Source organism: Theropithecus gelada, chromosome 6 (genome assembly GCF_003255815.1).
Source record: "Theropithecus gelada isolate Dixy chromosome 6, Tgel_1.0, whole genome shotgun sequence".
Classification (NCBI taxonomy): Eukaryota; Metazoa; Chordata; class Mammalia; order Primates; family Cercopithecidae; genus Theropithecus; species Theropithecus gelada.
In genome coordinates this window covers 21,853,518-21,870,893 of record NC_037673.1, presented here as the reverse complement: position 1 = coordinate 21,870,893, position 17,376 = coordinate 21,853,518, and the positions used below count along the sequence as shown (strand labels likewise).

The following is a 17,376-nucleotide window of genomic DNA, read 5'->3' as shown; positions in this document are numbered from 1 at the left end:
CCAGCTTTTAAATTTTTGAGCAGAGAAAATTTTTATTTTGACACTTTTTAATTGTCCAAACTGTGAAGATAATAATCTATGTTTGGAAAATAGTTGGTACTAAAACAAATTGGTTTATAAGAGGAATTCAAGTATTATAATTTTTCAAGATCATATAAATATACATTTGTATTTTTCTCACTCTCACTCTCCATCGGTGACTCTCAATTTCTTTTTTGGAATGGATTCTATTTGATTAAGCTGGCTATCATTCCAGCTGGCAGAGCAGATACTGTGCCTCATTCAGGTCCAGAGTTCAGCATTCAAACCTTACACTATCTAGAGGCATGAAAGCCAATGCACCTTCTCTCAGGGCTTTAATTCAATTTAGGATTAGAAGAGACACCTCTGCACAGCTGCTAGCTCCCAAGGGAAGGGGATTGTTCAGCCTGGTCCATTGTTATTCTGGTGCTTGGGTTGCAGCCAAGAGCCACACACTGATGAAAATAACTGAGATTTGAGAGATCCTGTCCAATGCTAGAGTGGGCTTCCAGGCTATGTTTGCTTCCAGGCCTGGGGGATCTTCCTATCTGTACCCTCATGCACAATTATTTGAAGGAAGCCAGTTTCCTGTTGACCTTTACCTTCAATCATGAAGGCTACTACCTGGGCACTGGGGCAGGGCTAGATTCTCTCTAGAATGGTAGAATTCAACTCCAGTCCCTGACTGGGTGGGGGGCAGTGGCTCCCCTGGGCTCTGACACACTTCTTGTGGCACCAGGCTGTCTAAGGTCAGCAGCTGAGCTGAGCCCTGAGAAAGAAAAGCACAGCTGTGTGGCCAACAAGGTGATGCAGTTTCCCAAACTGGTGCATATGGAGCTTTGGAAACATTCCCTCCTGCTTTAAGGGACTGAAGACTGCTTGGGGAAGAGTAGCTCCTTAAGGGCAGGATGAACATTGTGATGGCCTAAGTCAAGAAGTTTCCACGCATTAATGACATGTAAGAAGACAGAACCACAGTGTCTCTTCCCTACTCAGTGCCAGGGCTGCCAGCCTACTCAGTTTTGTTTGTATCTTCCCATGTGGAATCTTAATGCCCATATTTGCTACATTTATGGTTTAGACCACATATATTAACCCACAAATAATACATCTAAAGATGGGGTATGTGACGTAAGCTGAAGGAGTGTTATGGGGGAGGTACATTCCATTTCTCTCAGATCACTGTGGAAGCTTATGCACATTTACTCATCTCTCCAGCTCTGTCTTCTTCTCCGTGCTATAGGCTACTACTTTCCCTTCATAGTGAGCACAGCTGAACAGCCTTGAAAGTCAACTAATGAGGAACAGTATAGCAGGCTAAAAGGGACCAGTTCTCTGAGAACCAGTCTTCTTTCTTTTTTTTTTTTTCAATTTATTTGCTACATATTAGTTGGTGCAAAAGTAATTTCAGTGTTTGCAATTAAAAGAAATTTCCCTTCACATTTTAATTCACTTGAGCAAATATGGCGCACCACTTATGCTCTATGCAGTTATTATAAATATTTTATGGGAGATATTAGAAGGCTGAGGAGCAGTCACAAGGTATCCAGAGAAAGAGATTTAGTAATAACTAAAGGATAATGGTAGATTTGTTTTCGTTTTGCCAAGGGTTACCCCTTTTACAGACGAAAAGGAAATAAATTCTGTCTTGGTTTTAAATGCTGGTCAGAAGAACTTTCTGGAGGCCTAGAATGCAACTAAATTCAAAAAATGAGTCATGTTCTTTAAAAGATCTGAATAAAATTATAAATAGATATAACAATGTAAAGAAAGATTTTCTTTCTTTCAAACTGCATATTTATTGTGGGTATTTGTGTACATGTATGTGTTTAAGTGCATTTCTACACTTTTTAAGTGCATATTATACTTTACAAATTGATTCATAGTAGATATACATACTCTTTGGATACTTGTGATAACTTAATACATTTGCATATTTTTTAAAGATCAAATCAGTGTCCTGGGGATATTCATAACCTTAGATATTTATGTTTTCTTTCCTTCTTTCTTTTTTTTGTTTTTCTTTGAGATGGAGTCTCCCACTGTTGCCCAGGCTGGAGTGCAGTGGCGCAATCTCAGCTCACTGCAAACTCTGCCTCCCGGCTTCAAGCAATTCTGCTGTCTCAGCCTCCCGAGTAACTGGGACTACAGGCCCACGCCACCACACCCGGCTAATTTTTGTATTTTCAGTAGAGACGAGTGTCCACATATTCATCAGACTGGTCTCGAACTCGGACCTCAGGTGATCCACCTGCCTCAGCCTCCCAAAGTGCTGGGATTACAGGCATGAACCACTGTGCCTAGCCAATACTTATCTTTTCTTTATGCTAGAACCATTCTATACTTTAATTGTTTAAAATCTATTTCTGTCACTCATCTTTTTGGACTAGCACCTAACTCAGCACCTCTGGCAGGCATTAAATACTGTAAATGGTTTATTCAGTGAATAATTGATTAAAATAAAAAACACTCAAACATCTTTTATATGATGGAAAGAGTTGTAAAGAACTTTATTCCTTGGTTATAATTAATGACAGAAAAAAATCTCACTGGCAGCTATTTATGTAAGGAGCCATTTCAATTGGGATACTTTTCTTAAAAATTTGTTTCTTTATAATTGTACTAGGCTTCAAAACCAGAGGTAGAGAAGAATGAAATGATTCATTCTTAATGTTGCATTTGCTTGTTTCTATATGTCAGTAGATAAGAAAATATATTTCACCCACTGAAAACAATCAGTAGCAAGGTTACTTCACACATGTACATTTTGCAGTAAATACCAAAATTACAAGAATACTTGAAGTTCTTATTTTCAAAAAGTTGAATAGTGCTAACCACCTCATTTTGGGGTACTACACTAAAAATTATAAGGCTTTGTTAAATATCGCTGGTGACAATAAATGTAAGCTGCACTATTTAGCAAGATAAAGATGCACAAATATTTTTATAAGTGTATCTCAGCTTACAAAGAGATATGTCTGCAATTTCCCCTTCTTTTCTAATGGGCCAATTTCTAAACTTATTATGCATTTCTGGACTAAATTTTGTTCTCTCCTACCACTCCCTTGAATTTTCCTTTTATCGTGGCCATTTGTTTTGCTGAGGTTCTATTAGTATAATTTCAGAATCCCCTCTTTTCCCCTCAACCACAACTTAGACTAAATAGCTGCTGCAAACATGCATTCAAATAATCCACCCATGCTTGAAATTTTACAATTAACTTGAAAGGCAATGATCAAAACTCTTCTAAGTCATTTACAGGGTGGTACAAATGAGATAACTGCTAGCAGATGTTGATGTTCAAAAGATAAGAACAAGAGCAAGATGCAGGAGAACTTTGTTACTATAGAAGATAAAGGGTATGAAAAGGGGATAAAGGGGATCAAAGGCAAATGTGATCCAGTAAATCCTGCTATCAAGAGCTAGACCAGTTAGTTCTACATGAAGCTTTGCTGGTTGTTTGGTTACTCCTTCCAACAATTATACCATATTATTAAATTATGGGATATAATTACTTCCTCAATTAAGTTATTATTTCAACAAATTATTGAGTCAATGCTTACATCAAGCAGGTTTTTTATGGAGAAAACAGAGATGGACGTCATGCTTTCGCTTTTCCTGAAACCAAATCAGGCAGCATCACAGACGTTTTTAAGGATCAGAAAGGTCATAGGTCATATCCCTGCCAACCATTTTTAAAATTATTTTCCAAAAGATTTAGTATTGTAGGTAAACTGATGCAAACATTTTTATAAACATAAAACTTTATATATTTATTAAAGTAAAAATAAACACTTTTAATACATACTGTAAGTTTCTGTCACAAGAAGAACTTGTGGCTTTAAAAACCCCAGTGAATAAAATTAGACTAGAAGAAAAAAGCTTATTTCTTTTACAATCCAAATTAATCTCTGGCCTCACTAACTAACTGCATGTGATGGGAAGACCTGTGAAAAGTGACAACAATGAAATACTTTACTTTTTCCTGCCACCACCCTAAACCCACCATCTACCCTAGAGTTCTAGGATTCTTTACAGGAAGTTGTGTTGCATTCTAGGAAAGTTCATATCAAACAACAAGACAGCTCATCACCATGATTGATAACCATATCATTCTGAGCCTTGCCAAACGTCTACATAACTAAACCAGATGCTGTTCATCAAGAATTGCATATCAGTTAATAAATAAAACCAAAGGGAATTACTAGCATTATCTCAGAGAGCATTTAAAAAATGTTGTGCATCTTTTACTCCCCACATGCAGCTCGGATCTGTAATTATTCTTATTTTTACTGAAAATGATCAGAATGTAAATATGATGTTATTAACCTGAAGCCCAAGATACTATAATGGATTTAAAACTGAACGTGTTACATGAGCTTGGCATAGCAGTCATGATCAGCTAAAATCCTCAGCACAGTGTTGGAACAGGTTCAGGAGAATACAATTAAGCATAGATTTGGAGCCTTTCCTAGTTTTCTTGTCTTATCTCTCTCTGTATTTTTCTTCCTCTTTTCCTTCCTGCCTTTCTTCTTTTGAAGTTTTGATTTGATCAAGCCACAAACTTGCCCCTCATTTCAAAATAATTAATAAGGTACATTTAGCAAGGAGAATTAAGTACAATTAGAAACTGTAACCTTGGGATATTGATTTGCTTGTAGAAAGCGTTGATTGTCTCCTATAGAGATAAATTCAACTACTTTGGCTACATCCAAACACAGATGACTTAATCCAAAGATTAACTCTGATCCTTGTTTAATCTGCTAACAAGATTTGTAAGAAACATTGCTAAAGTGAGTTTTGTGTGTGTATGTGCGTATGTGTGCATGTGTGTGTGTGTGTGTGTGTTCAGAGGAAAGAGAATTGGACTGAGAATGAAGGGACTTTATTTCTTCTCCCAACTGTGATAGTATATGCCACGTGATGTGTGTAATTCATTTCATGATCTCTAGCTGCTTTTGTCATCTCTGTAATGGAGAGTTAAACGAGATTTTATCTTAAATACCTTTTGAATAAAAAATTCTAAGCCTATGAAAGATGCAATATTAATACTTCTTTGTTGAATTTTCCAAAAATAGGGCAAGGTCTGAAAATTCGACAGCTGTAAATTGACTTTGTTGGATGTAAAAAGGGGGGACTAGAATGTAGTATCGAAACTCTAGAAGTGTATTTTCCTGAACTCTTAATCTTTTTCTAATTCTACTTTATCTCAAATGTTAGGCTGATCTTAAATAAATGATCACAAATGAAGTTACTGCAGAACTATAAATTGCAATTAGGATTTATATAAACAACTCAGGATAGATCTGGTGGGTCATTCCTTTGGAAAAGTGTATGTCAGATATATTGACATTTCATCAATTTTAGACTTATCATCATTTATTGAAATTTTGACAACGTAGTTGGCATTCTATGAAGACGTAATGGGGTTTATGTATTTTGGATAACATTAATAATCTATATGCCAATTGTAGAAAATCTAATTTTTATCCCTTTCAACTTGCTTCCTTGTTTTGACATGTTTCTTTAAATTTTCTATTTTTGCTCTTTCTTTGTAATTCTAACTATTACTACTTACTATCCCAATCTAAATTTGACAGCATCCTCATGTTTTTAGTGTCATTTTATAAAATGAGCTTTATTGTGTTATTTTACTTTTCAAATATATAGAGAATCCTAACATGCTTGTCCTTTGTATGCATCTCTGCTGCAAAACCTACGTATGTAGAATCACTCTGTCTCTAAAATTGTGCTTTAATGGGTGGAGGACAGGTCCTTGTTTGTTAACATACACATGTAAATAAACAAATGTAAAACACATATTTATTTTTATCCCCCTCCATTGAATTTGAAACTGAGCAGAAGGTGGAATAGTGAAATCACATGAGAAATATACCAATTGAAATCCTTTCTTGACCAAATAATTAGCTGAAAGTAAGGCTGTAGTTCTTTTTATTCTTCTTATTTTCCAGTAGCTGTTATAACAAATAATTGACTTTCTGGGGTTCTTTTTACTCTTCTTATTTTCCATTAATTATTATACCAAATAATTGACTCTACACATTTTTAGCATAGAAGAAAGATTTAAGAGTTTCATTCATTCAATATGCTGTTTTTTAAGCAACCACTGATTAAATATTTGTTGTAGATGCTATGCTGGGTGCTAAGGATAGGGAAATGAGTGAGGGAAATAAATCTTAACAATTAAAGTACAATAGATGTTTAAGATCCTGACAAAAGACAGAAATACAAGTAAGACATACACATACACCCATGCACAAGTGTATTTACTACACTTTGCAAAGAGAAAAACAGAATTTTTTCTGAAGCTGATTCATTTAAGTGTTAGTCGTTTAAATTTGTTTTATATATTTCTTGAAACATAGAATGAAGCTTTGAGATTTATATTTTGTTGGTTAAATATAGTTGTAAGAAGGAAGTGTCTTAGGCTACAGCTGATGTTTTTTACCTGATTCTGTAAGCAATAAAAGTCAAACATTGCCAGTGTGGGGTAGCTTATATGCTAAGAAAAGCAGCTCTGCTCTCTGATGCTAAGAGAAAGAAGGTTTTAGGCAAAGGCAGCTCTTCATCATCTATATTGAGAAATAGTAGTATTGTTTTTATGGACATGGTTACTTCCCACAGCAAAAGAAAGAAAACAAACAAAACCCCATATATTGTTTCGAGATGTCTAGAATGCCAAAGAACTGGAGAATACTTTCAGATTTTGTTCAGCATTCAAGATACTGATGGCATGGAAAGCTGTGTTATCAAAGCCACACACATGCGAACACAGACTGGAAAGAGGCATCTTTAGGTAAAATATTTTGTTTCACTTCGCTTCTGTGAAAACAGCTTCAGGAGTCTAGCTTCAGAACATTGAATTGGTAATATATTTTTCTTTCAAAAGATAAGCCCCACAAAGGCAGTGTCTGTTTCTCTCTTTACAGGTGCAGGCAACTACAGCTTTGCTAAAACTGGCAGTGACAGGTCAGGGACTGTGTCCACAGACTAGGGGGCCTCCTGATCTAAATTGTAATAATCCCCCTGCAGTGAGCCAGATACCACCTCTCCCTTCTCCCTACTTTGTTTTGCTAAATAATGATAATAGATACAGGAAAAATAACTCTTACACTTTTTTATTGGTTTGGAAATTAAGAGAGTAAACATTTTTAATGTTCAAATTATATTTCTTTGAAAAAGACTGGCATCACTTTTATCATTCCCTTATTGAAACTCGGTTTAAATTATAAAATATAAAAACATTATGTATCATGCAGCATGTTGATCTTATGTTTTCTGAATTAAAAATATGAGTAGCACCTAAAATATATGATTTTTCCTATCAGAAATATATAATCCTATGTGCTTTTCTATTTTAAGGACTTAGTCTTTCTTTAGAAGTAAATTACTATATCAGCAACATGATAGGTTATTTCTAATTTTCTAATTGCAACCATTTGTATATACAAGCATGCCCTTATTTATAATGGGAGAAGCTTAAATTCAACTGGAGTAGCATCAATAATGGACTAGCTATAAAAACTAATATAATCATTTATTTCATAAAATAGGTATTTATTAAAAGCACATCAATAATAATAGGTAGAAACGAAACACTTATCACTATATATTGTTAAATTTTAAAAACAGGTTACAATATAGTACAAAGAGTATAATCTCAATTTACTTAAATCTATGTAGGAACAACAATACAAACTTTAAAAGTATTATCACAAATAGCTTCCACATGTTGGAATTGAGAGTGAATTTAAATTTCTATGAAGACATGTTACTTCTTTTTTTTTTTAATTATACTTTAAGTTCTAGGGTACATGTGTACAACATGCAGGTTTGTTACATATGTATACATGTGCCATGTTGGTGTGCTGCACCCATAAACTCATCATTTACACTAGGTATTCCTCCTACTGCTATTACTTCTTTGAAGTGAGAAAACATTGCAAATTGTTTCCTCAACTGAGGAACAATTCAAAGTAGATGCTGTTTATCTCCCTGCATTATTAGTGATGTCGTCTCTCTATGAGCTAACAGGTAAGTTGTTTGATATGATATACTAGTCATCTTTTTAAAGCCTGAAAAGTAAGTCTCTAAGTTTCATGTGAAGAAATTACATTTTAATCATCTGAACTTATATTTTAAAGGTATGGGGAGGAAAGGAGAGAAAAGCATATATCCTTTGGTCCTTTCTTAGATTTGGTACACAATGTGGTGGACCTCACTGCAGAACTTAACTTCTGGTTGCACCATATTGCAACCAAATTTTTTCCCTGCATGATATTACCCCAGACCTGGCTAATGTAGCAGTCTTTTCAGACCCTTCTTAGTGTAACTGTATTGTTGTTGTTGTTGTTGTTGTTGTTGTTATTGTTTGTCTTATACTCTCAGACTTTTTGTTTACATCAAGTGCTTAGTGAACTGTCTTATTAATTAGTGCTAATGGAAAGAGGTGAAAGAAAACCTGGAGCTAAGAAAAAAAAAGTACAGGATTTGGGGAAATTCTTGCTTATACTATCTACTCCTGGCACTGCTCAAAAGTATTTGAATTCCTAGCTGTTGTGCTCTCATAACAATGAATTACCCAGGCTCTGACTACGTCCATACTAAACTGTGGCCTCACGCAACCTGGTAGTGATTCTTCTACAACTCAATCATTCATTTCTAGATGCCAGCAGGCACTTTCAGTCATCTATCAAGGACCTGGAGGGCTACTCCAAAAAGTCCCTGGTGTGAATCATGTTATACAAGGAACAGTTGAAGAAGGGGGTATATTCAATTGGAAGAAGTGAAAGGGCAAAATGATAGCTGATTTTCCATTGTTCGAGGTGAATATGGAAGCTGTGGATCCACAGTGTCTCCAGAAGGAAGAATGGGACACTGGGGCGAAGAGAGTCACAGGCAGCCAGATTTTAACTATAGGAGGAAGATCTGTCTATTCACCAGAAGTATTTCAAGTCACTGTTGATGTTCATTTGGAAACAGAATTAATTTCTCCTTCAGTTAGTTTCTTATAATATTAAATTTGTTATAACTTTGATATTATATTCATGCATTTTAAATTTTTATCCATCACTATCAACTGAATCATAAACACCGTGTTTAAACTTCTTATCAATCATACAAAATAGTGTCTGAAAACAATATCAGTAAGAAGTGAAAGAAGGAGTAAAAGAGGGAGTTTCAAAGAATTATCATCAGGGAGATATTCTAAAGTGGAGAGATAAAGATAAAATGGACACATAAATGCAAAGTCTTCTCAGATATTGTCAAGCTCAGAAATAATAAAGAATTTAATTAATTTATATGAGTGAATGAGTCTGAAAATCCTAAATAATTTTATAATGTAAATATGGATATTGATAAAATACTGATATTGTCATATCACAACACACGTTGATAATAAGAAAATTTGCATGGCAGACTAGAGGAAACTAACCAGACTATTGGTTCCACGACTGTCATGGCCCCAAGTCATAGCCAACTGCTTCATTGTTCCATCTTACAAGAAGTGACAAAAACCAAAGATCATCATACATTTGAGGAAAACTACATTATAAAACAGAAAAACAAATATTGAATGAGAGATAAGTAATAAAAGATCGATAAAAACACCTAAACCACTTCCCCAACATCTATGACGATTCAAATTACACTTATATCTAAAGTAAAATTATATCTATCAGAAAAATTGAATAATTAGGGATTAAGTGCTTATATGTAATATTTGAAGAGACGTTAATGGAAAAAAGGAAGTATATTCTAAAGAAATAGAACAAAACCTCAAAGAGTTTTATATACCCCCTTTGAGGTTTTATATATAAATATATAAAAAATGTATATATAAATATATAAAATATATAAATATATATAAAAAGTATATATAACCCTTTGAGGTTTTGTTCTATTTATTTATTATTTTTCCTTATATATATGAGAAAAACTAATAAAAGAAAAATAATAAAAAGGAAAAATGACAAAGAGAATATGAGAATAAGAATTCCAGGAAAAGGATAGAAGAGTAAAATTGATGATTTCACACATCTGAGCATACAAGCTGCAGATTAACGGTTTCACCCAGTGAATATGCATGATAATGAATGAAAAAAAAAAACCTACTTAATTTTAGCTATGAGAATACCAAAGATGAAGAAACTTTTTCCAAAATTTCAGAGGGAAGAAAGAACATTTTTACAAAATCAGAACAAAAGAAGTGAAGAAACAAATGGAACAAGTCACTTTAAATGGAGAATCAAAGTGACGTTAGACTTCCAGAGAGCACAGTCGCTAGAAGTAAATGGAGCAATGAATTTTATGTTACAAATAAAAACGGTGCTTAACCAAAAATTTTGTTTTCAGCCAAATGACCAATATATTCCAAGAACCAGTTCAAGGAAGTTCGCATACAATATACTATCCAAATATGTTTGGAAGATATACTAGGGTCTTCTTTTCAGAATAAAGAACTAAAGCAAGCAAGAATTACAGGTGACATGAAGACAGCAGAGGTACCTGTCTAATAAAGAAGTGAAGGAAAGAAGGTGTATGGAGAACTGGTGTGAGAACTACTTAAAAAATAAGATTTAATAATATACTGATATCATTGAGTCTTTGGAAAGCACTGATGATATAGTAGAGACAAATAGGGCGCAAACAAGAAACATAATTAAAGCTCTATAAAAACAAAATTTGCATAAAAAGAGAATATCCTAAACTGGCAAAAGATTATTCCTTTAAGTGCTATGAAGGCATTTTTTGGCAAACTCATATAAATCAATACACAAGTGCAACTCAAATTCAAGATAGGAAAATACAAAATTATATTATCTGAGTTATGGGCTCAGATTTGCTATCTACAAATTGTGCTTGACCATATACGGTGAGCTTGCATGAATCCTTTACTGAAAGAGTGAACCATTTTGAAGCTAAAAGGTGATGCTATCAGCTACCCAATTCAACAGGCATATAACCATTTTTCTGTAAACTAAGGGGTGAGTGGCATAGTAATTGAGAACAGCGGCTCTGGAATTAACTCTACAGTAAGCTAAATCTAAAGTTGTACAACCTTGGGTAAATTACATATAGCTTCATTTGCCTTAGTTTCTTCACTTGTAAAATATAGATAACAATTACTTTCTCATAGTGTTGTGAGAATTAAATTTGTTAAAACAAGGAATGTGCTTAAAACAGGGCCTTTTGGTCAAGCACGGTGGCTCATGCCTGTAATCCCAGCACTTTGGGAGGCCAATCTGGGCGGTATACCTGAGGTTGGGAGTTCCAGATCAGCCTGACCAACATGAAGAAACCCCGTCTCTACTAAAAATACAAAAATTAGCCATGCATGGTGGCACATGCCTTTAATCCCAACCAACTCGGGAGGCTGAGGCAGGAGAATCGCTTGAACCTGGGAGGCGGAGGTTGTGGTGAGCCGGGATCAAGCCACTGCATTCCAGCCTGAGCAACAAGAGTGAAACTCCATCTCAAAAAAAAAAAAAAAAAAAAAAGGGCCTTTTATAATGTTATTACTCCATAAGGTAGTTTCAAAAATTAAGTGAATATATTTAGAAAGGGAAAACATAGAATGTTGTCTAATATATCACTTTTTTAAAGCAAATAAATGTGGTAGTTGTACTATAAAAGGGACCCACAGACATCTGCCAAATTGTGAGAGTGATACAGCCAATTTATGTCTGGTTCAAATAACCTGTTTTTGTCTGATTAATAATTCAATTTGAAATACTGATAAAGCAATAAAAATACATCTTTTTGATCATTTCCATGATTGCTTTACGTCATCCTCTGTGTGTGGCTGTGCATATGGCAATAAACAAATTAAATATATGTCACAATCATTTGGACATGAGAATAAATTCAGATAAAATGTGATTTCCAGTAATGGGAGAATCATCATGATGCATCAGTGCTTAATTTATAATGGCATAACAAAGAAATTCACTGACAATAACTGTCTGATGCTAAAATGGTAATACTGAAACCTGAACATTGCTTCTTAATTAAATGCTGGCAATATTGTTTGATATATCTTTACAAATATTGCTTTGTAATCTACTTTTTGTTTTAGTAAAACACTTACTATTTATCTTGAATTTCCAATCAATACATCATAAAATATCAAAATGCATCTACAGTCACAGCCCGGGTATTAGACTGATTTCTTCCCACTTTTGCTGAGTGTCAACATATGAGTTACAATGGTGCTATATTTTTAAATGATATTAATAAGAACAAAAGAAAAAAGATCCATGATTCAATACGTATTATGCATATTTGATCTTAGGTGTGTGTAGCTACTGTGGAAAATTCCTTGCATACTTTTTAAGTATTCAGGTAATTTGAAATCATATATGCGGATCCATTAGTAACCATTTTGTATCGGAGAAACTAATATATAAAAATAATATGAAGTTTAACCAAATAGACTGTTTGGTTACTTAATTAAACAAAAATGAGCAGTGTATTTCTAGAAAGCTCGATTCCAAATTTAAAAAAGAAATGGGAAAAATATGTTGTACCAAGAATGGCCAAACAAACAAAATAAAACAGCTTAGTTATATTATGAAGAACTTCTGTGTTCCCTGGAGGGGCACTAGGGTAGTGGCTGTGAGCAGTGGTTTTAGTGTCAACTGCTTGAGTTTGTCCCAGCTCCACCACTTACTAAAAGTCGTGACCCTGGACAACCCACTTCGTCATCTAGGTGTTAGTTTTGCATTTACAGAAATGGTGCAAATAATAGAAAATAGCATAGGCTTAAGCATTAAATATAAGAATGCATGTAAAATGTTTTGCACAATGTTTGACGCATTGTAGTAGCTCCATAAATGTTGTTAAGTTCCTTTCCTGTTTTAGGAAAGAAGAGAGAGTTGCAAATGATAAGTATTTTCTGAGTTTCCCAAAAGAAATCATATAAAATAAAGTTTTTTGAATACTATGTTTCAACAATTTTTTTTCATTTCTCTTTTTCCTTCATTTTTATAGCTTATATTCTCTGTGCATAGCGCAGTGTGAGCTGCTAAAACAGTGGTCACTTAATAGAAGGCTTATAAATAAAAAACTGAGATATTATTTTTCTCCCCAAGGGGTAGCTAAAGAGGTGCCCTGGCATTAAATACGTAACTTTAGAGACAGCCACTAGAAACACAGGTGAAGTGTCCTATGTTTTTGTACTCTGGAAATTATGGATGATTCAATTATGCACTTGAGTGCAAAATCTCACTCTTTAGAACAAGAAATGGATAAACCCTGACTCCATGAAACTTTCTCTCTCATGATCAAAAGTACTGAGAGCTGGGGTGCACTGGGATTCTACTTTCTATTGCTTAGACTTCACAAGGAGTTAATGCCAGGAAGGAGGGAAGGAAGGAAGGAAGGAAGGAAGGAAGGAAGGAAGGAAGGAAGGAAGGAAGGAAAGGAGGGAGGGAGGGAGGGAGGGAGGGAGGGAGGAAGGAAGGAAGGAAGGAAGGAAGGAAGGAAGGAAGGAAGGAAGGAAGGAAAGGAGGGAGGGAGGAAGAGAGAGAGAGAAAGAAAGAGAGAGAGAGGGAGGGAAGGAGGGAGAGAGAGAGGGAGGGAGGGAGGGAAAGAAAGAGAGAGAGGAAAGGAGGGAGGAAGGAAGGAAGCAAGGAAGGAAGAGAGAGAGAAAGAAAGAGAGAGAGAGGGAGGGAAGGAGGGAGAGAGGGAAGGAGGGAGGGAGGGAAGGAGGGAGGGAGGAAGAAAGGAAAGAAGGAAGGAAGGAAGGAAGGAAGGAAGGAAGGAAGGAAGGAAGGAAGGAAGGAAGGGTGGAAGAGCATTGTATATAGAACAGCCAGTGCTGGGATGATCCCCATCTACAGACAAGAGCTTAGTGCCCTAATGTCACAGTCTAGAAGAAAGACATAATTTTAAGCATGGCTCCAGTAGAAGGAAACTAACAGATTCTATAGAAAAGATAACACTGATAGCAGCAGTGTTGACTGAAGGGTAAGATAGTTGGAAGGAAATATAACTTTGTTTGAGCCATAGGTACTCAGCAGGGTACAATTCAGGGAATGGACCAAACTGCTATTCAAACTTCAAAGTCAGTGCACGCTCTACCTGAATGTGGCCCCAGGTTCAGTGCTGTAAGAAGTAAGATGATAACTTGGAACTGAACTTGAGTCCCAACAAGCATTCTGGACTCCAGATTGCCAGGTGGACTTCTGTGGCCAGATGCTGAATTAGTATGAGCAAGGACATCAGAACCTTTCCTGAAATTTATCTTCTCACAGCTTCTTTCTTAACACCACTCACTTATAATTTGTAATTGTACCAGGCAAAATTGCCATTCTCTAAGTTTCCAATCTACCTGTTAAATTAAATATTAATTGAATTCATGACTTAAATATTCTGAATCCTCTTGAGCTCCTGAAGAATTTGTTCTTGTGTCGACCGCTTTTCATTAGGTTTCCTTTCCATCTCTTTGGCTGGGTCATAAAATAAATTCATGGGTAATCTTATCTAGCTATAATTCACTCCCCCTTAAACTCTTAATCTCTTTTTATTTTTTAATCTGCACTATATTTTATCCCTGGCTTACAACTAGAAAGCTTTAAATACATATAATATATAAAAAATTCCACATAATGATATATTGACCAAAATATTTTTTAAAATACTTTTAGTATAATGAGAGAAGCCTCATGATACATAAGGGAATAATGACTTAATTGATTAAGAGCCATAGCTTTTACTTAGAAATAACAGCATAGTTAATTCAACTTTTGTCATTCAATGCATACTTTAAAATAGCATCAGACATATTTCACTGCTATAAGTAACAAAAATGTCTTCCAGATATCTGCATCTATTGTGGAGGTACTAGGTTAAGCTCAACGTTCCCTGTAGTAGGGATCAAAATTATATTTTAGTGATAGAATGGCTCTTATCTTTTCTTTCTTTTAATGTGCTACCTAAAAATGTAAAAGTGGTTAATAAACAATTATCCTATGAAATTGTAATAACATGTATATTTTAATTTGTTTTTAGTGAGCTTTGAAACTGTTGTCCAACTTTTGAAGTTTTTTCTTTCATAGTGTGAACATGTAAATCATCATGAGAATGATTACCATAATGTATCTCCTTCAAATGCAAATCCTACGAGCCACTCTTGAGAGAGAACCATATGAAGTAAAAATCTGATAGCATGTGAAAGGAAAATGGAAAAATCCATCAAAGTATAATTTCAGCAACTCTCAGTACAGTTAGTCTTTTTGGACAGAATATCAACATAGATATTTTTCTTTTCTTTTTTCTTTCCTCCCTCCCTCACTCCCTCCCTCTCTCTCTCTTTTGCTCTTTTCTTCTTTCCTTTCTTTTCCTTTCTTTCTTTCCTTCCTTCCTTCCTTTCTTTCTTTCTCTCTCTCTTTCTTTTTCTTTCTTTCTTTCTTTTTTTTCTTTCTTTCTTTTTTCCTTCTTTCTCTGTCTCTTTCTTTTTCTTTCTTTCTTTCTCTTTCTTTCTTTTCTTCTTTCGATGGGGTCGCACTCTGTCATCCAAGTTGTATTAAAGAAGATGGAGGGCAGTGGCAGGATATCAGCACTGCAACCTAGGCCTCTCATTCTCCAGTGACCCTCCCACTTCATCCTCCCAAGTAGCTGGGACCACAGGCTGTGCCACCATGCCTGGCTAATTTTGCTTTGTATTTTTGGTAGAGATGATATTTTTCAAATACCTACTAGTATTTGAAGAAACTGATCTCATTAATAAATGTATTGGGAGAATTTGGATCAGAAGGCATTTGAAATATAATAAAGTTTAATTTTCATTTAGCTACCGTAAACTCCTACATTTAGCTACAGTAAACTCCTGCTTTTGAGTAATTGCATTACAACGAATCTTGCAAAACAAGTAGGCTTCGAAGTCTTTTATTTTTGTAACAATTACTAACCCAAATCCCACCCTAAATTACTGCAGCATTTAACCATGGCAACACAGAAGAAACAAAACCTTAATATGAAACCAGAGTCTCATACGCAAAGTTTTCTCTATTAGCTAAGAATATTTAAACAATATAATGTGTACAGTTATTTCTGCTTTGTAGACAGACGCTATTTCTATCATTACTCATGTGGATTCATAAGCACTTCAGCAAGTATTGCAAAGACATGTGGCATCATCGTGCCTTTGAGTTTATGAAATAATCAATATTCAAGGTCACTTGCCTTCAGATAATGTGAACTGCTATAATAAGTTCTACACTTTATTGTAATGGATTTTCCACACATGATATCCATTTTTCTAATGGGAATCAATGTAGTCCTTCCTTTTATGAAAGCTCATGCTCTACCTGGTAATGGAAAGTAGAATTGTACACTCTTCTGTAGACTTAGCATGGCTTGAGGTGTCAGGATTGCCAAAATTCTAGTAAATGGTTTATTGCACTCTTTGGTCACTGCTCTTAAGATTTCTCTAGACATTTTTCATTTGAAGCTGCTCCATTGATTTCTGTAACAGACAGCAAAGCAGTGTCATCACTGCCATAACTATTGATGGGATATTGATATTGTAACTATTGACATTGAGCCTTGTGGCTGAATCAGGACATCCAAAGGCTTGATTGAAAACTTCTGGCCGGGCGCGGTGGCTCAAGCCTGTAATCCCAGCACTTTGGGAGGCCGAGACGGGCGGATCACAAGGTCAGGAGATCGAGACCATCCTGGTTAACACGGTGAAACCCCGTCTCTACTAAAAAAATACAAAAAACTAGCCGGGCGAGGTGGCAGGCACCTGTAGTCCCAGCTACTCGGGAGGCTGAGCCAGGAGAATGGTGTAAACCCGGGAGGCGGAGCTTGCAGTGAGCTGAGATCTGGCCACTGCACTCCAGCCTGGGCGACAGAGCTAGACTCCGTCTCAAAAAAAAAAAAAAAAAAACAAGAAAACTTCTAACATCAGTTTGATCAAAAGTATTTTCTTAGCCAGACTTATCTGTTCCTTTATTAACTTACACAGTAGACATGTATTAAGTACCTATTATATACTAAGCTCCATTGTAGGTTCTGACGTTCCATTAAAAAATAGATAAATACATAAATAAAGCAGTAATACTCTCTGGATGTTAACGTGCAGATTTGTGGAAGAGACAGTGGAAAATGAGACAGGAAACAAGACACTCTCAGCATATGGAAATGACTTTCTAGAAGTGGAGCTATTGAGGTCGGTCTTTTTTTTTTTTTTCTTTTTTTTTTTTTTTTTTGAGGCAGAGTCTCGCTCTGTTGCCCAGGCGGAGCTTGCAGTGAGCTGAGATCTGGCCACTGCACTCCAGCCTGGGCGACAGAGCTAGACTCCGTCTCAAAAAAAAAAAAAAAAAA

The 17,376-nt window shown here is 35.4% G+C and overlaps 1 protein-coding gene across 8 annotated transcripts in view; it reads left to right on the top strand.

Annotated features, from left to right (window-relative positions):
• The window catches only part of CDH12 (cadherin 12), a 1,140,321-nt gene that overhangs the window by 989,211 nt on the left and 133,734 nt on the right, over positions 1–17,376 (top strand). The window contains exon 1 of one of the 8 annotated variants that reach the window (XM_025388396.1): positions 6,580–6,838. The exons of the other annotated variants lie outside the window; for them this stretch is intronic. The gene's annotated coding sequence lies outside the window, so the exon portion shown is untranslated. Of the gene's footprint in view, positions 1–6,579; positions 6,839–17,376 lie in introns of those variants that run through there. 8 annotated transcript variants of the gene reach the window in all.